At 43.8% G+C, this 23,832-nt stretch overlaps 1 long non-coding RNA gene across 2 annotated transcripts; it reads left to right on the top strand.

Annotated features, from left to right (window-relative positions):
* Positions 1–343: 343 nt before the first annotated feature.
* Positions 344–1,846, top strand: LOC126980950 (uncharacterized). Of its 2 annotated transcripts, none has more exons than XR_007733681.1 (3): positions 344–444; positions 858–1,123; positions 1,244–1,846. It is a non-coding gene; the product is annotated as an uncharacterized LOC126980950 (long non-coding RNA). The 2 variants fall into 2 exon arrangements; XR_007733680.1 differs by lacking the exon at positions 344–444 and adding an exon at positions 741–755.
* The last annotated feature ends 21,986 nt before the right edge of the window (positions 1,847–23,832 follow it).

Raw genomic sequence — 23,832 nt, forward strand, 5'->3', positions numbered from 1 at the left:
GTTCTTAACTCGTACGTGCGGTCAGTTATCGTATGAGAGACTGCAGGATGAAGGCGATGATAATATGTGTGTTTAAGTATACTCTATATTAATTGTAATTTCAGGTAATTTACTTTCGGATGATTTCCAACCGTACGGAGACACCATTGCCAAGAAAAAAATACACGGCCTTATACTAATGTACTAAACGTAGAGAGAGAGAGAGAGAGAGAGAGAGAGAGAGAGAGAGAGAGAGAGAGAGAGAGAGAGAGAGAGAGAGAGAGAGAGAGAGATTCTTAAAGTTGAATAAGCAATCTAAATCCATGGTTGTTACAGGAGTCACGATGATGAGTGTCCGAACCACGTATGAAACTGAACTATGTGTGTGTGTGTGTGTGTGTGTGTGTAACAAAGAGGGATCAGCCGTTGCTAGCCCTCGCCACACTGTCCTGGACCAGCGGTAAGGTAAGTGACGATTTTCGTAGAACGGCATTCGGGTGTCTCAAAAGGCTATACGTTCCGCTTTGATGATTAGGTTTGGCCACTAAATAAGAACATAAGAACATAGGAGGTCTAACTAATGGTAATATAGTTTGAGGAAGACTTCGGCGCTTCTGTTGCTTACGCTCCTTGAAATAAATTCCAGTACCCTATTTGCTCGATTTCTAGCTTGAATGCATTGCGCCCTTGGACAGAGATCAGAGCTCACTAAGACCCCTAAATCCCCCTCGCACCCAGACCTGCTTATGAGAGTGTCAAATTGTATTGCACTCGAGGTATTTTGTGTATGGTTTGCGATGTGTTTCAGTATTTGTGAGTGATCTTGTCCATTCATTCCAGGGGTGCTTTGTTAACATCCTCATGTCTATATATTGCAGGGAGAGGGGTCGGTACCTTGACAAAGCCCCGTATATACATCAGGGTTGGACAACTATAATGACCGGCATGGACAACTTCAAGAATGACGCAGACAGTTTTGAGGAACTCTTCGATTACGATGACGAGTATATATTGAATACTGCCATAGCAGCGCCTGAACCAGAACTGAAAGGTTTCTGGGATATTGTGTATGAATGGCGCATCTTCATAGCCATTGTACTTGTAATTATCGCGCTGTACTACCTGTGGCGCTCGTGTGTACGTGGTATGTTGTACGAATACCTTTACTTTTATTTTACATGTTATGATTTCTTGGTTGAAAAAAAAATAATCGATTACATGTGAGATTCTAGCAATATTAGTAATTTTTATCTTTCCTCTCCAGTCACACAAGGACCGCTAAAGAGGCCCAACAGACGATTTAACAAACTCCCGCGTGGCAGATTTACTCGTATATAAATATGAAGAAAAGAAACTGCGGAGGATGGGTTCGAGGTGATACGTGACGAGTACTGGTAGACCTTACAGTAGTCAAGATCAACAGCAAGTACCTGTCGGATGCCAGTACCGACTACTCGCGAGCCACATCAGTGTCACCACATCATCGCTCCTGTACAGCCCTCCCCGATCAGGATGGCAAGAGTTCGCGGGCTACTGCTGGTACAGGCTTACATTGACGAGGCCACACTTTGTCGCACGCTTGAGTGACCGAGTCGAGATTAGTTTTTACTTACCGCAGCTTATTTTTAAAGTTAACTTTGCTCTTTTACTAAGAAACTACGAACTCCAGCATTTTTATTTGTTTTATGGATGTGATAGGTATGTGGCAAGCACAGCACTACTTGTTGGTTGTTGCATCCTAATTAGTTCTATATTTTTAATGTTTTAAGGAAGTAGCTGTGTATATTTGAAAATTCAAGTATCCAATGATATTTTACGGAGTCGAGTAGTGAGCGGCGTGTTTGTAGCGACGCACTCTTGCCTAAATCCACCTGTTATGAATGAGTGGATATACTTAATTATTGTGATACTTAATTTTCAGTAATCAAATAAAAATAGTATTCCATATATGATTATTACTCATCCAAGTAGCTAGAGCACTTTAGTAGCTTAGACTTAAGAGTTATTGGCCATGTGGTAAGCAGCAGCAATTTAAAATTTATATTTCCATCACGCTAAGGTGTTATCAAGGTGTCTAGTGGACAAGGGAGTTGATCCCTGCGAGACGGAGGAAGAAGACCGTCAAGAGCCTACCCATGGGACGGTACAATCATTGAGAGCGCAATGAGTTGTTAGATAAGTTAACCCTTATACAACATGTATGTACTGCGCGGAGTCCCTACCACATCTCCTTTGGCGGTCTGATAAACTGGTCCGTTTCGGCGGGTCCCGTCATGTGTCAACTGTTTAAATTTGAAATTTTGTATTAAATATTTATATAATAAGGCTGTATAGTGCTATGAATTTATCGCGTTTTAGGATAACGGCAACGAATTGTATGAATTCTATAACCCATGACAACGTTGCTCTCCGACGTTGTCTGAGGACAGTTGTCAAGGACATCATCTCGCTTCCTCCCTCACCGTCACCCGGGATAGCAGCCACTCCGACTCGCTCTCGTATGCCCCACAGTCAAGATTTTTTTTTTAAGTTTCGGCCTATGGCGCAGGTAGGCTTTCTTGGTGGGGCCTGATGGTCATCCCCAGCCCGTTATGGCGCAGGCAAGTGTTAATAGTGACGCTATCTTGTTTGGCTCATGCTGCCCACCGAGTTAATCTGAGTCGGGACAGAACGGTACCGAACGGGACGCCAAGTCGGTTATGTGTGACTCCAGCTTTACCGTTTTGAAGTCCGACCGCCGCTTTTTTTCCTCTACATGGACTGTTCGCTTGTATGACTCGATATTTATATAGTTTTACATCTGTGATTATTAATTACTAACTATGGAGATGAAAGTGTCAATTGAAAAGAGCACATAGCAACCTTCATCAGCCGGGAGTCACATCTTTTCTTGTCTATTCGACCAGCACGATACGAAGTTTAAAAAAAAAATGTATTATGGGTTCCAGCGACCGTGTTATTTAGTTTTTCGGGAATGACTTTTTAACAAAGCGTCAGATAAGGATGGTACTTTAACAAATCATGTTTCAGAAGTTGCCCTAATTCATGTAATGTTTCATTAACAAGTTGTGGATAATTAAAGCATTTATAGGAGTGGCGCAATGGTAAACTCGGCCAAATATCCATGGTCGCGATGCGAGGCTAGTGTGACGTAGTTTTAATGCAGTAAAGAGAGAGAGAGAGAGAGAGAGAGAGAGAGAGAGAGTTATTGTCTACCCTCAGCACTAACCATTATCTCTTTGGATGACGTCATGTTCACGCCACGGTGCGTGTTGGCTCTTCGGAGCGCGCGTCGACACAGCGAAACTTGCCTCGAATCTTGTCGTTATGTATGTGTGCTTTTACGGCCTGATTCTTTTAATCCTTTAGTCGTTGGTTTTATATCCATTATCCTTCCAATGTTTATATTCTATTCATATTAAATACCTCTTTTGGCCGGGATATGGATTTTTTCATTGGTGAAAAGTGAAAAGTTTCATTTCGTCAGTTCCGCTAGATTTCGATCGCCGATAGAGTCGGTCTGTCGGCACCCTGCTACGGGCCGCCTTTGGCACAGATCCGACCTGTACCCCTCCTGTAGTGCCGCCTGCAGGGAGGGAGCAATCTTTTCCCTCTTAACGGGCCGTCTTCGGACAAGGGCCCGTTTCCCCTAGTGATACTAGGGGATAAATCTTTAAAAAAAAAATCGTGTCGTTTACGTTAACACACACTCTCTCTCTCTCTCTCTCTCTCTCTCTCTCTCTCTCTCTCTCTCTCTCTCTCAATAGCGCCTCCATAATCCCTTTCTCCCTTCCTCCGGCGTTCCTCCATAATCAGTTTACTTTGCTCCTTCCCTCCCTCCGCCTCTCTGCGCTCTATTCCTCCCGTCTTTCCTTCCCCCCTTTCGTCCGATTACCACTTTCACATTCTCGTTTCTTCCCTTTCCCTTGCCACTCCATCCTGCCTTCCAATAACTCATCTACTTCTCATATAATTCCCTTCCCTCCATCATCCCCTTCCTGCCTTCCTCCTTTCCTCCATCCCTTCCTGCCCTCCCCACTCCCTTCCCTCCACACCAACTCAATTGCCTCCTGTGATCTCCACCACCCAACGTAGCTGAAGTTTCTTTTTTGATAATAATAATATTCACCAAAGGGATGAGGAAGGAGACGAAAAACTTATACTGGCACCAATTGGCTTCAGGCGAGTGGCACTTTTCCAATTTCTCCCCTTCACTCCACTTTCCTTCATCTCCCTTCTTCTCCTCCTCCTTTCACCCCTCGACTACCTGCTACTCCTCTGTCTCTTCCTCTCTCTCTACTCAGTTGCTGTGTTCGTCAGTGTTCACAGCAAGGCGTTCAGCATCCACGCTAGGTTAAACAAGCTTTGTGATGACGAAGGCGTTACAGTTCGTTGTATCACTTCGCTAAGCGTTTGTTCCGTATTGATGTTCATTTGTTGCGACAGCAGCGAAGTAAATGGTCACAGATTGGTGTTAAACAAGAACTTTGGTTTGTTCCAGAGGTTCCTCAAAAATGGGACGAACAGATTAAAACACTAAAGGAGGCGTTCTGCTGTTCCAGGTTTTCGTTTCCATATTTCTTCTTAAAATTCTTCTTCTTTTCTCTTTCTCCTGCTGCTTTTCCTCTTTCCCTATTTGCTTCCCCTTCCTCTCCACCCTCTTCTCCTTCTCTCTCTCCTCTTCGACGCCTCGACCTATCGCGGAGGATTTAATAACATCTGCGTAACACAGTGCTTCAGTAGGAGGCAGGTAAGGGCGATAGTCCAGAGGGAGAGCAAGGTGGTGGCGGCCTTAGAAGCGGGACGGGGCTGGTCAAAGGTCGACTCAGTTTTCATTAAAGCTTTTATGTGAAAATTGGTTTGATGTGGACAGCCGGCTGGATAGAAGTTTCTCTCTCTCTCTCTCTCTCTCTCTCTCTCTCTCTCTCTCTCTCTCTCTCTCTCTCTCTCTCTCTCTCTCTCTCTCTCTCTCTCTCTCTCTCTCTCTCTCTCTCTCTCTCTCTCTCTCTCTCTCTCTCTCTCTCTCTCTCTCTCGGATAAGCCCTCAACACGAGCTTATGGCGGAAGCCTCCTAAAAGAGGACCAGCTAAAATTGGACTCCCGTATCAGACTTTCGCTTCACGCCCAAATTTCATATCCTTCCACCTCTCTCTCTCTCTCTCTCTCTCTCTCTCTCTCTCTCTCTCTCTCTCTCTCTCTCTCTCACTCTCTCTCTCTCTCTCTCTCTCTCCCCTTTCAACTGTGTTGTTGTTTTTTCTATCTCTCTCTCTCTCTCTCTCTCTCTCTCTCTCTCTCTCTCTCTCTCTCTCTCTCTCTCTCTCTCTCTCTCTCTCTCTCTCTCTCTCTCTCTCTCTCTCTCTCTCTCTCTCTCTCTCTCTCTCTCTCTCTCTCTCTCTCTCTCTCTCTCTCTCTCTCTCTCTCTCTCTCTCTCTCTCTCTCCTCTCTCTCTCTCTCTCTCTCTCTCTCTCTCTCTCTCTCTCTCTCTCTCTCTCTCTCTCTCTCTCTCTCTCTCTCTTCAAATTCAGAGAGAGAGAGAGAGAGAGAGAGAGAGGTGGAAGGATATGAAATTTGAGGATAACATAAAAGAAACTTGAAAATAAAACTCACACAAATACAGGAATAGAAAAACAAGACAACTAGCAAGACAATGAAAGCCGAGACTGAGAACTGGAAAGAGAAACGTAAGATACAACTGAAGGAGGCGTCAAGAGGAAGAAAAAGAAACAGGGGCCTCGAGAACAAGGAGGGAGTCTAAAGGGACGAGACAAATGGGAACGGGAGGGAAAAACGCGAAGGGTCCAGGTGTGAGAATCTTTGTGTACCTGTTGAGCGGAGGGGCAGGACGGAGACCGGCAGGAGGGATGTAGAGGCTGTAAAAGGAATGAACTGGAGCCTATATAGGGATGAGAGGAGGAAGGAGGAGGGGGTAGCTGATGTGATGAAGGGCGGGAGGTTGGGCCAAGTGAATATAAAGGGGCTATTACACTGGGCAAATTTTCCGTGGATCTTCAGTCAAACCACGATTTCCGCTGGCGTGGTTCTCATATTTCCGTGGTTTTCTGACGTGTCCACGATCTTCCAAAGCTACGGTAGATTTCACTGAAGGACGACGGTATTACTCACCATCATCATCAGCAGCAATAACAAGAAACAATTGAGACCACGTGCACGCTAGCGGAAATCGTGGTTTGACTGAAGATCCACGGAAAATCTGCCCAGTGTAATAGCCCCTTAAGGCTATGAGGACGAGGTTAGGGAATGCTGCAAGAAAAAGTATAGGAGTGTTACGAGGAGGATAAGAAGTATGAAGAGGAGGCGTGAAGGAGGGACGGGAAAAAGACAAAGGAAAGGAAATATACAGAGAGACACAGGAGGTGGCAAGGATTAAAAAAAGGGACATTAGGCGGTAGGACGAGGAGTTTGAAGATGGGTAAGGAGGAGGACGGGAAGAGAAGAGGGGGATATGAGGAGAGAGAGGCTTGAAGACGTGGCAGTAGCAGGCAGGGGAAAAATGGAGCCAGGGGTTGGAAGAAAGGAAAGTCAAAATTAGGATGTGAAACGGGAAAGGAAAGAGAATGAAACATCACTAGCTCTTCTTATATCTTTTCTATCCCTGTTTTGTATACCTCATATTGCCTAACTTGTGTACATAGGGTAGCAACCAGGTGAGTTAACAAGACACTGGTGGACGAAACTATTTTTTTCTAGTAGTTTTCGGTGTGCTATGAAATACTAGGGTTTGGAAGAGAGGAAAGTCAAAAGTTGGATGTGAGACAGGAAAGGAAAGAGATCAAGTATTTGGGGGTGGAAGGGATTGAAAAATAAGTTGATGGTGATATTGATCCGAGTGAAAGTTTGAAAAAGGGACACGGATATGATAAAGGTGATGAAAGAACAAAAAAAGATGAGGTAGAGACGAATAAAACTATATCAAGAAAAGCTGAAGACAGGGAAATAAGGTATATATGAAACGAGAATGAGGTGATTGAATAACAAGAAGGGAGGGATACGGTACAAAAAATGAGTTGTGCGAGAAATAGAAGTGAAACAAAATTACTTAAAGAAGGTACGATGACAGGGGAGAATGCAAAGCGATGTGACCTTGTTAGGGGTGAGGGAAACATGATAGACGGTGAGGAAGTGGTATAAAAGATGAGGAAAGGAGAGAACGGTGCCACGGGGAAGGGTTGGGGGATGAGTGGGGAAAGGAAAACATGGGAAGAGTTGTATGAAATCGAGAGGTGGAAGCAGATATGTGGAGTGTGGTGAGACCTGGGGAACGAAGAAAGGAGAGAAGGGATGGAATGGAGGAAGGAGAGATAGGGAACAGCGAGGAGAAGGCGGCTGTTGGAAGGGAGATAATGGATATATTGTGATGGCAGAAATTGGGGAACGAAGAAAGGAGAGAAGGGATGGAATGGAGGAAGGAGAGATAGGGAACAGAGAGGAGAAGGCGGCTGTTGGAAGAGGGATAATGGATAGCGTGATGGCAGAAATTTGCAGGAGAACAAAGGATGGAGAGGGAAGGAAAGGCCGGAGGGAACAAGAGAATGAGAGGCGTGATTAGGAAGAAATATATACGAACAGGGAGAGGAGAGAAGGCGACTGTTGAAGAGGACCGGTGAAGGAAGGGAAAAAAAATCATTGGAGGAGAAAATAGTGGATTAACAAAGGAAGGAATATGTATTAGAGGCAGGGAATATATGAAGTAAGGAGCTTGGCCGAGTAGAAGGGAAAAAGAAGACAGGTAATCCATGAAAAATAAACGAATAAATATAAATCAAATGCGTAGAAAAAGAGAAGGGAAAAAACTGACTAGGTGATTTTAATAGTGGTAGATATTGAATGATAGAAGCGATAACTAGGTGATGAGATGAACGAGGTAAAAGAAATACGGGAACGAAGGCATGAGTTAGGTAAATGAAGTGAGAGAAGGGAAAGAGAACATGCATGACGAAATTAGAGTTGATAATATCTAGTAAGAAAAAAAAGTTAACGCGAAGTAGAGACAAGAGAACAGAAAAAAACGGCACTGATAAACTTATATGAAGGCAGAGGAAGCGTGATATAGTATTATTATTAAGAGGGACGGGATGCCAGAAGGATCAAGGCTCACCAAGGAATAAAACAAGATAATTATGCAGGAGAAAAATAACAAAAAAGCAGCTTGATTGTTAGAAAGGGAAGAAGGAAACGAGAGAAAATCTAATACACTATAACAGAAGGAAGAGTAAAAGTGAAGTTAATGGAGGTAGGAAAGCAAAACGGAGAGGAAAAGGCGAGCATCCAACGTTAAAAAAAAAGAACAAAAAAAAAAACCAGATAGGCGGAGAGTAAAAGGAATACTGGACAAAAGGCTCCGGAAAGGTTCACATGGGAGGGAAGAGGGACGAGGATGCAGGAGGAAAAACGACAGTGTAAAATAGAGAAAAGAAAAGCACTCGTTTGTCTAGCATGTCAGCTGACGCCTTCCAATGACAAACGGAGACAGGAAAGGATGAGGAGAGTACAAATGAAAAAGTGTATACGAATGGTTGAATAAAGACAATGACGTATGGGGACGGTGATAAATAAGAATATATGCAAATTTAGTATGGGAAGGGTATGATCAAGGATGGGTATTAGCAAGGAACACGAAGAAAAGTGATTACGAAATTATAGAGGAATGCTAAAAAAAAAAAGGAACAGAAGGAGGAAAATGGAATGAAGGAAGCGAACTGAAAACAAGACACAAAGGAACACAAAGGAAGAACAAACAACAGCAGACCTGCTGGTCCTTACGAGGTTGTTTGTGATAAGCTACACTAACTATCTAATCAAAGGTGGAAGATGAAGGACAGCAAAGGCGAAGGCTCCTCCCCACCGCCCCCATCCCTCCAGTCAAAGCTGGCAGGAAAGGAAAAAGAACCATGCAGCATGGAAAAACTGCATGGAAATTATGTAGGAAAGAGGAAAGAACTACCATTACTGCTACCACTAACCGGGCGATAAAAGCGGACAAGGACACCAGTATTCGAAAGAACTTAACGTTATTACGACAATGAGTAATATCTAAGTTGCTGGTTGGATTCAAAACACTTGTCTAATCTATTCTTGAAGGCCGTAATTGTTGTACTATCAACGACATCACAAGGTAGAGAGTTCCAAACATTAACAACTCGATTGAAGAAGAAGTGTTTAGCTTCGTGCGACGAGAATCTTTTACCACTTATCTTCAAATTGTGATTTCTTCTTGTTCTATTTGATCGATCAATTGTAAAGTAATCTTCCGTATTAATATCACTGAATCCTTTGAACATTTTAAACACTTCTATTAGATCGCCTCGCATTCTTCGTTTTGATAGGCTGAATAAATTTACTTCTTTAAGCCTTTGTTCATATGACAAATTTCTCAACCTAGGAATCATCTTTGTTACTCTTCGTTGGACCCGTTCCAACTTTTCTATGTCTTTTCTGTAGTAGGGAGACCAAAACTGTACACAGTACTCTAGACGGGGTCGAACCAACGAATTATACAGTTTTAATATTACTTTTTCCGATTTATTATTAAAGACTCGTCCGATGAAGCCAACCAATTTGTTTTCAGTTTTAACTACCTCTGAACAATGCTGACCGGGCTTTAAATCGCTTGATATAGTGATTCCAAGATCCTTTTTTTACTTACTGCAGAAAGTTGTTGGCCATTCATTACGTACCGAACGCGATTGTTATTTTTTCCGATGTGCAACACTTTACATTTGTCAACGTTAAATTTCATTTGCCATTGATTGGCCCAACGTGCAAGTCGATCTATATCTGATTGTAAAGCTTCTTCGTCGAGTATCGCAGTTACTTTACTAGCAATTTTTGTGTCATCAGCAAATTTTGATACTTTGCAAGTGAGCCCATCATCGATATCATTAACATAAATTAAGAAGAGCATGGGGCCAAGCACTGATCCTTGAGGTACGCCGCTTTTGACATCGAGCCAGTTAGATGTAACACCGTTTAGAACTACTCTCTGTTTCCGCTCAGAGAGCCAGTCCGCAAGCCAGAAGACACGCAAAAAAGTGAGAGAAACCGGTGTCTTAAAAGAGAAGATGGCGCCACTATAAACACTTGCCTGCGCCATGACGGGCTGGGGTCGAACACCATCCAGGCCCCTTAAGCAAGCCTACTGGCGCTATAGATGTAGACGTAAAAAAAAAAAATTTAAAAATAAATAAATAAATAAATAAATATAATAGATAAATAAATAAATAAATGAGGAAGTAAAAAGGCGAGTGAGAGAACAACAGTAAAGGAATTAACAACAGAAAAGCAGGACTAGGGCGACCAGAAATGAGAATTGACAATAACGGAGGGAGAAGCAAGGGAAAGCGAGAGGACTTAAAATAGTGTGTGCTTGTGTGTGTGTGTGAGAGAGAGAGAGAGAGAGAGAGAGAGAGAGAGAGAGAGAGAGAGAGAGAGAGAGAGAGAGAGAGAGAGAGAGAGAGATTGAGGAAGGAGGGGAGAGCAGCAGGAAGGGAGGGAGGGAGGGAGGAAGGGTGGACAGATGGAGTGACGGGAAAAAGGAACAAAGGGAAAAATAGAGATTGGGATGAAACAAACACAAGCAGATATACCGTAGCAAAATGAAAACCAAGATATACCTTTTTGAATCTGAAATTTATTTACTTTACCAGTTAATGTAACCTGTGGAGCATTATGTTCGGCTCCCAACCCCTCCTCTCACAGCTAGACGTTCGAAAAGCCTTGAAATAAAAAAAATAATAACTTCTTACTAAAGCTATCTATCTAGGGGAAGGTTTTGCCCCCGCTGGAGCCTCTGCGCGGGATATTTTTCAACGTCGACAAACTAATAAAAACATATCGGTGGGGCTGCCTACCCGTCGATCCATCCTTGTTATCATTAGATTAGCAAAAGACTTAAGGAAAATAATGCTCAGTATGAACTATGTCAAACTAATTTTAAATAACCTTCAACATACTCATTTTGTCAACGCTAAAAGAGAAAACACCTTAGGCTTAACAAAACATAATGGTGTTGTCATTTTTTCATGTCTATACAAAATATCAATGTTCTTGCCGCACGCATTAACATTTTTTTTTTTTACAATAAAGGAGACAATTCAAGGGCACAAAAAAGTAAACAATAATAAAAAATAAAAAAAAGCCCGCTACTCGCTGCTCACAAAAAGAATCTAAAGAGGTGCCCGAAAGAGAGGTCAATTTCGGGAGGAGAGGTGTCCAGATACCCTTCTCTTGAAAGAGTTCAAGTCGTAGGCATCCAATAAGTCGACAAGCACCTGTAACTTGGTTTTGGCACAGGACCACTATGATAAAGCCATAAACGCTTCGACTTCTCGTGCAGCACATCAAATGCCATCAAAAGAACCTCCTGGGACTTCGTCAGGACTGCTGTACTATCGACACGAGTAATGTCAATGACCCCTTGTTATTACCAATAGATGCTCCATAATGTCTTTGGTCCACAACTTAATCTAATACCCAGTCCAGGCAAATTAAGTATTAGACTGCCTATAAACTAAGCATTTCAGAGGAAGCAATATCTTATGTGTGTGTGTGTGTGTGTGTGGGGAGAGAGAGAGAGAGAGAGAGAGAGAGAGAGAGAGAGAGAGGGGAGGAGGAGGAGGAGGAGGAAATGGGAGTAGGAGTCCCACCCCTTGAAACGGCTGCTCTTGAGGGAAAGTTTATTAATGTTTTCCTCAAAGTGCACACGAGGGGGCGAGTGTGGGAAAAGGTTGCCCTCTTACCGGCCTGTTAGCGTTTGTTTGTTTTGCTGGTTTTAGGGCCGCTTTCACAGTCATGTTGTTTGTTTTGATCGTTACCAATGGCGGCGATCGACGCTATAGTTTTCCACGTGAGACTAGCCTATGGGGTAGTGGCGGCTGCAGAGGAAGCGAGAGGTGTTGAGAGTGTGTGGCAAGGTGCGGGGCTAGGCTAACCCCGCAGCCGCCACTACCCCATCGGCCGGTTTTCGAAGTCAGCATGTTGGTTTGGGCCACCTGTCCGTTTGCCGAAGGTTTGTTTATTTGTTTTGGGAATTTGCTCCTTTTCGCTTCACTGTTTTCTTTGTTTCTCTCTCTCTCTCTCTCTCTCTCTCTCTCTCTCTCTCTCTCTCTCTCTCTCTCTCTCTCTCTTTGTTGTTTTCGTTTATTCCGTTTTTTTTTCATTATTTGCCTCTTTAGATTATTTTTCCTTTCTTGTTTGCCTTGGTAATGTGTTTTGCATTTGTCTCCTTATGTGTTAGAGGAAAGGAGGCAGCTCAAGGACACACAAACAACAGCAGGTGCTAGTCCTTCACAAAGGACAAGATATCCAAAACACTAAGCGAGAATCATTTGGAAAGATGTCTTGATACGCCCCTCCTGAAACAGTTTAGGGGCCGCTTTCACAGTCATTTTGTTTGTTTTGATCGTTACCAATGGCTGTTATCGCAGCTATAGTATTTCCACGTAAAACCGGCCGATGGGGTAGTGGCGGCTGCGGGGTTAGCCTAGCCCCGCACCTTACCACATTCTCTCAACACCTCTCGCTTCCTCTGCAGCCACCACTACCCCATAGGCCAGTTTCACGTGGAAAACTATAGTGTCGATCTCCGCCATTGGTAACGATCAAAACAAACAATGTGACTGTGAAAGTGGCCCTAAGTCGTAGTCAGAAAAATTCAGATACAGTTTACCTCCAAAAAGTATGCGTCGTCACAATCTACATCGTTGGAACTGAACAAACTTCCTCCTTCTAGTCCGTTATCTCACCCCCTTCACTTTCCTTATTTCTACTTCGTCAATCTTCCGCGTCACCTCTGCGTCCCTTCACCTAGTTCTTGGTCGACACTCCTACCGTTTCCCTTCATTTCTCTCACTTCCTTCAATCATTACTGTGTCCGTCCTTCGCGTCACTTCTTCATCCCATCAATTAACCCCTCAGGCCTCCCTCCCCGGATGCGTCCCTCCCAGCGCTCCACTCCCTCCCTTCCACGGCACCCTTGCACCCTATTCAGCCCCCACCGCCTCTCTAATCTAAATTGGGCCACTTTAACTAGAGGTGAGAAATAATTGGAAGAGGCTGAGGAGTTAAATCAATTGGAGCGGAGAAGAGAAGGGAAGGGAAGGAAAGGGAACGGAAGGGAAAAAAGAGGAGAGAACGGAAGAGAAGCTCTCTCTCTCTCTCTCTCTCTCTCTCTCTCTCTCTCTCTCTCTCTCTCTCTCTCTCTCTCTCTCTCTCTTATCATTTTGCCCCCAGCTTATCTTCCTGCCTCCTGTTACCCTCTTCAATTAATTCTTTCTCCCTCCCTCCCTCCATCCATTCATCAATCGGGGCTGCAGAGGGAGGGACAATGCTCCTTTCAAGACCAGAAGAAGGAAGCTCTTTCAAAAATTACCTCCCGCACCTCCAAAGGGCGCCAAGATGATAAACTAAAGGAGGCGACACGAATATTTGAAGATTTCACACGTGTGCCTACATCGGAAGAAAGGCTAGGGAGGAGGGCGTGAAATGAGCAAGGGAGGGAAGGGAGGGAGTGAGGAAGGTAAGTTAAATGAGATGGAAGGAGGAGGAGAGGAGGGTTGGAAAGGGGAAACAAAGAGGTGGATGGACGGGAAGAACGGGAGAAAGGGAAACTAGAATGACGGAGGAGGAGCAGAAGGAGAGAGTGAGAGGGAGGGCGAGGGAAGGAGAGGGAGAGAGGGATAAGGGAAAGTGCAGATTCAGAGGGAGAGAGATAGGGAGGAGTTACGGAGGAGGGCAGAGAGATGAGAAAAAGAGAAGAGAGAGAAGTAGGAAGAAAGGGAATGAGCAGATAGTAGGGATAAGTTGGAATGAAGGAAGGAAAAGCAGGTAGTTAGCAGGAATAAAGGGAATTTTGATCGATATTAAAAAAGAGGAAAAAGGAAGAAATTGCTGAAAAATAAAAGGATGACGCATTGAAGTGAAATAAGAGAAGAAGACCAAGGAATGAACAGTAGTGGTGGTTAAGGAGGAAGGAAGAAAAGAGAGGAGCCAGCGATAAGGGAGGAAGCAAGGAAGAAAGGATAAATGAATACACAGGAAGGAAAGGAAGGAAGACTTGACAATATAAGTTCAAATTGAGTGTTGGGTATATTAGTTCTCTCTCTCTCTCTCTCTCTCTCTCTCTCTCGCTTTCTCGCTCTCTCGCTCTCTCGCTTTCTCGCTCTCTCGCTCTCTCGCTCTAGCTCTCTCTCTCTCTCGCCATTCTAAGAGATGTGAACTTTCTACCTCATTTTGCTTTCTAATCATTTAATCCCCTTGCCTTATATTTTTTTATACCTCACTCTACTCTCCCTTCCTCTCCAGATGTTATCATTTTGACCTGCGAACCTTCCTCTCTTCTCTTCTCAACCCTTCCTCATTCTGCTCCTCGTTCTCTTCCTCCTCCTTCTCCTCCTCCTCTTCATCATCCTTTTTTTCTTCCTATTCCTCATCACATTTTTTTAACATTCCTTTATCTCTCCTTTTCCTTCTTCTTCTTCTTCTTTTTCTTCGTCTTCCCTCCTCCTCCTCCTCCTCCTCCTCCTCTTCGCCGCACCCGCCTTTGTCTTCCTCCTCATATTCTTTCGTCTTCCTCCTCTTCCTCCTCCTCTCTATGCTCCACCCCCCATTCTTCTCCTGTTTCTCCTCCTCGTCCTCCTCCTCCCCCCTCCCCTCCTCCTCCTTTTCGCCAGATGTGAACCAAGACTTTTCAATTTCAATTTTTTTCTCTCTTTCTCCAGAATTTTCTTGCTCTTGCCGCACCGCACCGCACTGTCTACTCCTCTGCTTCCCTCATCCCCTCATTTTTGCCTCAATCTCCCTTCCTCCCTCCCTTTAACTTTCCTTAGTTCCCCCTTATGCCTCTCCTCGGATTTCCATGTCCTTCCCATTTATTTTTCCTTATCTCTTTTCCCCGTCTTATCCCTCATATCTTACGTGTAATGTCACCATCTCCTCCCCACACTCTTTCCTCCCCTCCATATATCTCTTAATTTACTTTGTTTGACCTCCCTTGCAGCACTTCCCTCTCCTTTTCATCCCCCTCCCTATTTACTGTCCCTGTCATCTCATGCCGGTCATCCTCCTTACCTATTTCCACATACCCATTCGCCGTCTTTTTCCATAAGTTCACTTTCTTTTGCCTCTTTCTTTACACACATCTCCGTCTCTCCGCTCACCTATACTGCGTCCGCTTTTATTCTGCTTCCGTCCCTCGCGTTGCCTCCACCTTTTCTCGTGAGTGAGTGACTGACTGACACACACACACACACACACACACACACACACACACACACACTTCCTCCACATTAAATCTATGTCACTTACAGTCACCGATAGGAATTACCACGCAGAACGAAGATATAAAGTGATACAGTGCCGAAGGTCCACGTTATTTTTTGTGTGTGGTCAGTAAAATGATGCTAGGGAAAGTATATATCCGTGGTGAAGTCGTTAGCATGTCTAGCTACGAATCCGTGCATGGGCTTGTGATCTTGTGTGTTTAATGGTGGATAGAAAAAGAATGTCCCTTTGAAGCAATACATCGAAAGCCACCTTTAGTTACACCAGCATGGCTTGTGGTGATGCTGCCGGCAGAGCAACTTTTCATTTGAGCCTGATACACTACAAACTGCCTCATGGGGTGGGTCTATGTACGTCCTCTTGCTACTGACATTTTCCTGATAATTTAATGAACAATATTACCTACAAGTCGCGGACACGAACCCGACTTGCTGCTGACTGTCCAGTATAGTGCATATCATGTGTGGCCCTGTCTATAACAGACGGACTGGTATGCCATCACACAAGCAGACAGACAGATCGTTGAACAAAGGCACAAACAAAGGTGTATTTACGAATAGATATATTGGCATAATGATATAAAAAAATACACAGAAACATAAGACAATATTGATATCACAGAAGTGAATATGTAGTAATGGAGTCGAACCTGAAAGCCCCTATTCTGGGACTCTGGGAAGACCCTGCAGTCTCGTGTGATTAATTAAGCTAAATGACTTTTACTGCCATCATGCGGAGAGACAGGTGCAGCGTACCTGTGATTGACGTCTCATTGCATTATTTAAGAACGGGCAGCGGGTATTTCCTAAATTGAATGTAATACGTATGTGACTCCAAGTTCTTGAGTGATATAAATTTGTTGTGAAATATATCTCAACTATAGATAATTACATCTCAAGTAGGGGACATCAAAGTCAAAATATGCTTCAATGAACTCTGGAACGCAATTCAGGCGCAGCGTTCATTGCGGACGATTGGCAGTGACGAGTGAAGCAAAACAGTGCGGCCGTTCCTTGTTGATAACTTGCTCCATATCATACGGTTATACCTATGCGTGACGCAAGTGTGGTGAGCTTGCAACGAACTACATTGTATAGAAGGCCAACCAGTCATCAAGTTAAGCTGCAATAATTATGTATTAACAAACAGGGAGACTACGAGCGGGGGCGCGTCGGTTCAGTCACTCGCCTCCACCCTTGACGATACCACCGAGCAAGCCCTCACGCAGCCACCCTCCCGGCATGATCGATTAGCTTGCCCGAGCTAAGAGCTGCGTTGACGTCCCCTTGGTCTCCTCCACTCGAGGATGTCTTGTACAGAAACAACCCTTCGTGCAAGATCGACGTCCGGGAAGCAAGTCTCCCGCGCTTATAGCTGGAATTGGCGTTCACAGACTAAGCTGGTACAGACCTTGGTACGTGTACATACCAAGTGCCCCGCAGGATCGTGATGTATCATCGGAATGACTTGTGTCGAATCGGCGACTACAAAATGAAACTGAATCGAGTCCTGTTACCAGCTAAGTCCGTGAACGCCAAATTTGGATATGTGGGCACATGGCTAAAACATTTTGTGTATGTAGAAGATAACCCTGAGTGGAGGAAAGCAAGGGGACACCCACATCACTCAAAGTCGATCGATCTTGTCAGGATGGACTTCGGATGGATAGAGGAGCAGTTGCGACTCAGCCCCAAGCACATGCTCCTCGTTACTGGTCAGCAGGTGTGCACGGATTTTTATTTTATGTCGTTCCTTTACGAGCATACAAATCGCCATTACAAGTCATTTATTTTTCGTTCTTTCCCCCACACTTTATATTTATCACCTCTTTCAGTGGGTCTGCCGAAACTAATTAATGCTTTTTGAAGAATCTTTCCACTGTATTAACCCTTACTTTTTCCATCACTTAGACCCTCTCCCTCATTCAACTCTAATTAAACTTTCCAGACTTCCCTAAATCGTATGGGAGGTGTGACCTTCCTCATTTAATTAGTTTTTTCTTTCTAATTTAACCTTTTGTCCCCGTGCTGTAGCGCCGAGAGAGAGAGAGAGAGAGAGAGAGAGAGAGAGAGAGAGAGAGAGACGGAGGAGGGAAAAGTGGAGGCGGAAGAGAAGACGGAGGAAGAAGTAGGCTACAGAAAGGAAAAGCATGGGCCCGAGGCTAGGCTACGTGGACGAAGTAGTTTGGTGATTAAGAAAAGGTGAGTGTGGAGATGGAGGAAAAGTAATTGGAGAATAAAGAAATAAGAGGAGAATGAAGAGAGAAAGGTTCAAGCGACACAAAAACATGAAGAGAAGAATCAGCTGGACCAGTAGTTAGTGTATATCAGATGGTGAAAAGAAGGAAAAGTTAGAGGTGAAGAAATATATCTTTAGGAAAATCAGAGAAGGATGGAGTTAGAGTGAGAAGGAGGTGGAGGTTAAAGAGAATGTTGAAAATTAATAACAGGAGATATGCAAAAAAAAAAGAGAAGAGTTAGAGAAAAAAAAAGAGAACAAGGAGGTAGAAAAAGAGAAATGTTGAAGATTAACAACAGGAGATGTGCAAAAAAAGAGAAGAGTTAGAGAAAAACAGAAAACAAGGAGGTAGAAAAAGAGAATGAAGAATGAAAAAAAAAGAGGAGAGTTAGAGAAAAAAAAAGAAAAAAGAAAACAAGGAGGTAGAAAAAGAGAATGAGGAATGTTGAAGATTAATAACAGGAGATATGAAAAAAAAAAGTTAGAGAAAAAAAAAAAGAAAACAAGGAGATAGAAAAAGAGAATGAAGAATGATGAAGATTTATAACGGGAGATATGCAAAAAAAAGAGTAGAGTTAGAGAAAAAAAAAAGAAAACAAGGAGGTAGAAAAAGAAAATGCAAATAAGAAAGAGAAAGAACACGAGTAGAAGCAGAAACAGAAGGAGGATCAAAAGGAAAAAAAAAAAGGAATTAAAGGCTTTCATTCGTGATGTGAAAGGAGATAAAAGTCAATAGTGATTAAAGCTGATTAGGCGAAGCAGATGAAATGGCGCGGATCTTATGCCTATTAGCAGAAGGACGAAACTTGGCAACTTGGATATATAGAACGCACGTCAAAAGAAAGCCTGCCTAATTCAGGGTAGACTATTTAATCATCAGGCCCTTCGGTGACTTGCTTAACCCGGTAGCTGCAGGGTTTCTTAAGGGCCCCTCTAAGCGAGAAAAATGAGAAAAAATCATCACTCACACAAACCATTTCATAATACTATATATCAATGCATTTGTGATCAGTTTATGCATCATCTGTTTTGGGGGGTTTATATCATGGCAGAAATTTGGCCCGTCGCTGGTACACAGTAGAGCCACAAATTTGGCCCGTCGCTGCTACATGGTAAAGCCACAAATTTGGCCCGTCACTGCTACATGGTAAAGCCATAAATTTGACCCGTCGCTGGTACACAGTAGAGCCACAAATTTGGCCCGTCGCTGCTACATGGTAAAGCCACAAATTTGGCCCGTCGCTGCTACATGGTAAAGCCATAAATTTGACCCGTCGCTGCTACATGGTAAAGCCACAAATTTGGCCCGTCGCTGCTACATGGTAAAGCCACAAATTTGACCCGTCGCTGCTACATGGTAAAGCCACAAATTTGACCCGTCGCTGCTACATGGTAAAGCCACAAATTTGGCCCGTCGCTGGTACACGGTAAAGCCACAAATTTGACCCGTCGCTGCTACATGGTAAAGCCACAAATTTGGCCCGTCGCTGGTACACGGTAAAGCCACAAATTTGGCCCGTCGCTGGTACACGGTAAAGCCACAAATTTGGCCCGTCGCTGGTACACGGTAAAGCCACAAATTTGGCCCGTCGCTGGTACACAGTAGAGCCACAAATTTGGCCCGTCGCTGCTACATGGTAAAGCCACAAATTTGGCCCGTCGCTGGTACACGGTAAAGCCACAAATTTGGCCCGTCGCTGGTACACGGTAAAGCCACAAATTTGGCCCGTCGCTGGTACATGGTAAAGCCACAAATTTGACCCGTCGCTGGTACACGGTAGAGCCACAAATTTGGCCCGTCGCTGGTACATGGTAAAGCCACAAATTTGGCCCGTCGCTGGTACCGGGTTAAGTTTTATACATATATGCGGGAACGTTTAATTAATTTCAGAGTCAGTCAGTGCAATTCATAAGCAAGTTTAATACTTTTGAACTCATTATATCTACAAGTACTTTTTTTTCAGTGGCATATAACTTATATATAAAAATAAAAATAAAAACCCGTCGATATCTGTACTGGATGGAATCACTTTTTGTTTGACCGTTTCACTAATTCTCACATTTGTTTGGAATTATGAAAAAGGTTGGAGCGGTGGAGTTAGCGATGCTACAAAGTTAGTTCATGTATTTGAAGACGTATATCGCATCCCACCGCAGTCATCTTTTCCCGCCGTAAGCGTCCTTTTGAGTCATTGCTCATATGGTTGTGCCCTCAGACTCAGAGACTGTGGTTGGTATTCTAAGACGACCCTGCCTCTCACATCAACAAGTTCCAAAGGCCAAAACGGAGATCAATCGGGCTCTAATGAGTGTTTTTCTAGGTTCAAGGTACAGAAGAGGGCTCAGACTACTACCAGGGTCATAAAAGTACCCCTGGAAATGCCCTAAACTCCCACGAAAGACCAGTAAATTACGTGTTCTTGGGCGCTGAAATGTTTAAAAATATGGCCCTGTATAATTTCGTAACGCTTCGCTGCGCACTCTCGAATAAGAGGAGCAAGAAGAAGAAGGAGAAAAAAAGGAACAAAAAGAGGATGAAGAGGAGGAAAATGAGGTGGAATAAGAGAGGAGGAGGATTAAGGGAGGAGGGGAAAAAGCAAAAGGGGAAAAAGAATGAGAGGATAAACAAGTGTTAATAGCGCAAAAACTGTGCTAGATCGGCGTCGCAAGTTTACCCTGATATCACCCAAGACCTAAAGAAAGGGAGGTCAACTCAAGGTCGGCTCAAAACTCGTCCCATTCCGCGCATCCTCTCGAGGCTCCTCCCACTGACCAACTGACGTCACCTATAATCGGCGCCTGAGTTGACCTTCCATTTATTTAGACCTTGATATCACCTACCTCAGTGCAAACACGACGCCGTGCAAACATTTGTCCCAGTTTTCATGTCCATCACTCGGAGTTCGAAGGAGAAGATTTTGAACTGTTCGGTTGCTGCGCTCGACTAATCCATTGGCCTGAAATTAACAAATCGTTAATTTTCTGTTGGAAAAATATATAGGTATTTTTTCAACAAGATCAAAAAATGACAAAATAGGGGCATTGCTTTCAAACGGAGGAAAGACTGAGCACAAACAAATAAATATAATCATTATAATATTATGATAAATACTTACTTGAGGATGATAAGCAGATGTTATTCTTTGCGTTGTTCCTGTGAGCGTGTGGAGCTCTGCTGAGACTGAGTTCACAAACTCTCTGCCCTGGTCATTGATCTGTGTGGCAACACATCCATGACGACAGATAATGTCCTCGTACAGGAACCGAGCCACTTCTACAGCTTCCTTCGATTTTAAAGGGCGAGCCTCAATCCACTTGGAAAAATAACAAACGGCCATCACAATGGCGACATGACCGTTGGAGGACCTGAAAAATACACAGTTGTAAGCATGCCCAAATTAACTTACATAAAAAGTATAAATAGTATAAATAACAATAGTAGTATTGTACTTATATAGAAATTGTGTAAAACCAAACTCACGTTGTCAATGAACATAGGTCTATGCCAATGTGGTACATGTTTCGGGTCTTAATTGGGATACTGTTCAGTTTCGGGTCCACTTTCTTGAACACAGTGCTGGCTTTTTGGCACCGTGAGCAAGTTTTGATGGTTTGAACTACATCAGATGTAACGTTGCGCCACCAATATCTTTGCATTATGCGATCGATAACCTTATCCCTGCCCACGTGGCCTCCCAAAGCAACAGCTTCGTCGGTGTCACCAGCTCCTCGGTGACTGGGCAGCACAATGTCGAGCTGGTATTGGCCATCCTTAATCACCCGAAGGAAGCGAACTTCTGCAATCATATGTAAAAATATTTAACTATAGCCCATTATACCATTCGCTTTTCGTTTCTTCACGAATAGACTACTCACCTGTTAAATTTCTCCTGTTCGGCTTATGGACAAGTTTGAGACAGTCGTCTTGGATAACGAATGCCCGACACTTCCTTCGAAAATTTACTTTTTTACACTTTTCGTTTCCAACATGCACTGGATATTTTTTTAACCGCAGAAACTCTTCCACCTCGTCCATTTCAATAGAGAACTCCATGGTGTGAACGCGTTGATGAGCTGCGTTTACGTGTAGCAAGGAAGTGATTGATAAGGCCGTGGTGAGCTGCACAAGTGTTGCACCAGTAAAGTATATAAAAAACGGGAAGCGAAACGTCAAACCCTCTAGTTAGATTTAGAAACACCAAAAAACTTCAAACAAGGTTCATTCGACTACAGTCATTTCAAACGGGTGGGGAGTCGTCTGAACCCAGTTTCAAGTGACGGGGAGTCGACTAAACCTAGTTTCATCTGACTGGGGAGTCTTCTGAAACTGGGAGTAATTTGAAACACCTACACCCGCAGAGAGCAGCCAGCCGCCAACCGGCGCACCCCCCTGCGCCAGCAGAGATGTATGAACTGTGCCGGGGAACAACATACTTGGTTCAAATCCCACCCTGGATGACTGTGGAGGCTTCCCCCTGTCTCGGAAGCATTTCAGTACCTTACTCTCAAGGACCAAAGTGTCACCTGCAAAGGTGTGCCAAAGTGCCTCACAGCGTCTAACCGTTCGTCCTGACTCACCCTCTCCTTCCTCCAACTTGCGATGACTGTGGTAACACCTGCCCCCTACATCGTAAAACTTAAAATAAAATAAAAATACCGTACATAAAAATAAATATTTGGTGGTCAGATTTAAAGATCGCCATCACGGCACAACTTATACTGCACCACATAGTAGACGCAAAATACACCTGGCATGAGAGTTTTGGCCGCCAGCACTGAGTGATGGAAGGTGCCGCCCAAAGTGATGTCTTCTACCACCAAAGATCATCTGCCTAGAAAGGAGAGGTTCTTCACTGGCCAACCAGCTTGTTACCCAAGAAACATTTTGCACCAAACAGTAGTGCGTCAGGTGCCTCCGCCACTTCATACTCCGCCATGGTAGATTCGGATGGAGAGACGGGTGAGCGAACGTAACAAAATGTTGTCCACCCACTTCCACCGGCCTCCACACTTTGCCATTTTACGTATTCTGCCGACGGAAAAGAGGAAGAGTGGAAGGGGAAGGAGGAGGGCGTGCAAATTGATGTTGCGAGGAAGAGCTTTTACAGGTAAAAAAAAAAAAAAACACCCGGACCAATCACGATATAGCTTTCCTTCCTCCCTTCTCTCTTCCTCCTCTCTTCCTCCGTTTCCTCCTCCTCCTCCTCTCCTACCTCCTTCCGCGCCACATTTTTTCTTGGGTGGCTTCCTTCCTTATTTTTTCAAGTCACTTAACTCGATAAACCGTTGCTATGTTATTTCTTCTTCCTTTTTTAGCACGGGAATCTTGTAAACACACACACACACACACACACACACACACACACACACACACACTAATCCAGGATATAAAGAAATGGCATGAAAAGTAAAATATATAGAAATCTTGGAACAGAAACTCGAGTGTGTATAATCCAGATGGGGAGGTGGAGGAGGAAGAGGGGGAATAATAAGAAGGGAGGAAGAAAGAACGCTGGAAGAGTGGGAGGAAGAGAAGGGAATGTGTGTGAGAGGCAGTTATGATAATCAGGCGAGATTCTTAAGATTAACAAATTAACGGAGGAGGACGTAGCAAGACGAGGGAAAAGTTGGAAAGAAGAGTAAAAGGAAGATAATAATAAATGTAGAAAAAATAAAGAAATTATAGTGAAATGAAGTAGAGAGAAATGTAAACTGATGATCAAAGGGAAGGAGAAAAAGAAGAAGAAAAATAAGTGGCTGAGAGAGATTCACATATTTTCAGAGATATTCAGACCACACAGACCACATAGTCCGGACTAGGAGGTTTGTCTTTGAACCTAAGTGAGACTATATCAGGTCAATGGCCCCCTAGAATTTGCATTTCTGTTTTAGTGAATAGTTATGTTGGGAGGGTGGCGGTTAATTTATTACTAAATATATCAGTTGTGTTGCATTGAACCACTGAAGGTGGGAGCTTATTCTATGATCATGCTACACCATTGGTATACAAAAAAGAAGTGGTTTGCAATTATTTGTATACACCCATGGGGTCGTCCCAGACAGCTTTGGCTTGCCTGTGAATCGGCCACACTCGCCTCCCCACGGGTACTTCATGTCCGGAGATTACCAGCCGTACTGTGACGTGTGTTTTTTTTTTTTTTTTTTTTTACAACAAAGGAGGCAGCTCAAGGGCGCAAAAAAAAAAAAAACAATAATAAAAAAAAGCCCGCTAATCGCTGCTCCCATAAAAGAATCAGAAGAGGTGGCCAAAAGCAAGGTCAAATTCGGGAGGAGAGGTGTCCTGATACATTACTGTTT

The sequence above is a fragment of the Eriocheir sinensis genome, chromosome 46 (genome assembly GCF_024679095.1).
Source record: "Eriocheir sinensis breed Jianghai 21 chromosome 46, ASM2467909v1, whole genome shotgun sequence".
Lineage (NCBI taxonomy): Eukaryota > Metazoa > Arthropoda > Malacostraca > Decapoda > Varunidae > Eriocheir > Eriocheir sinensis.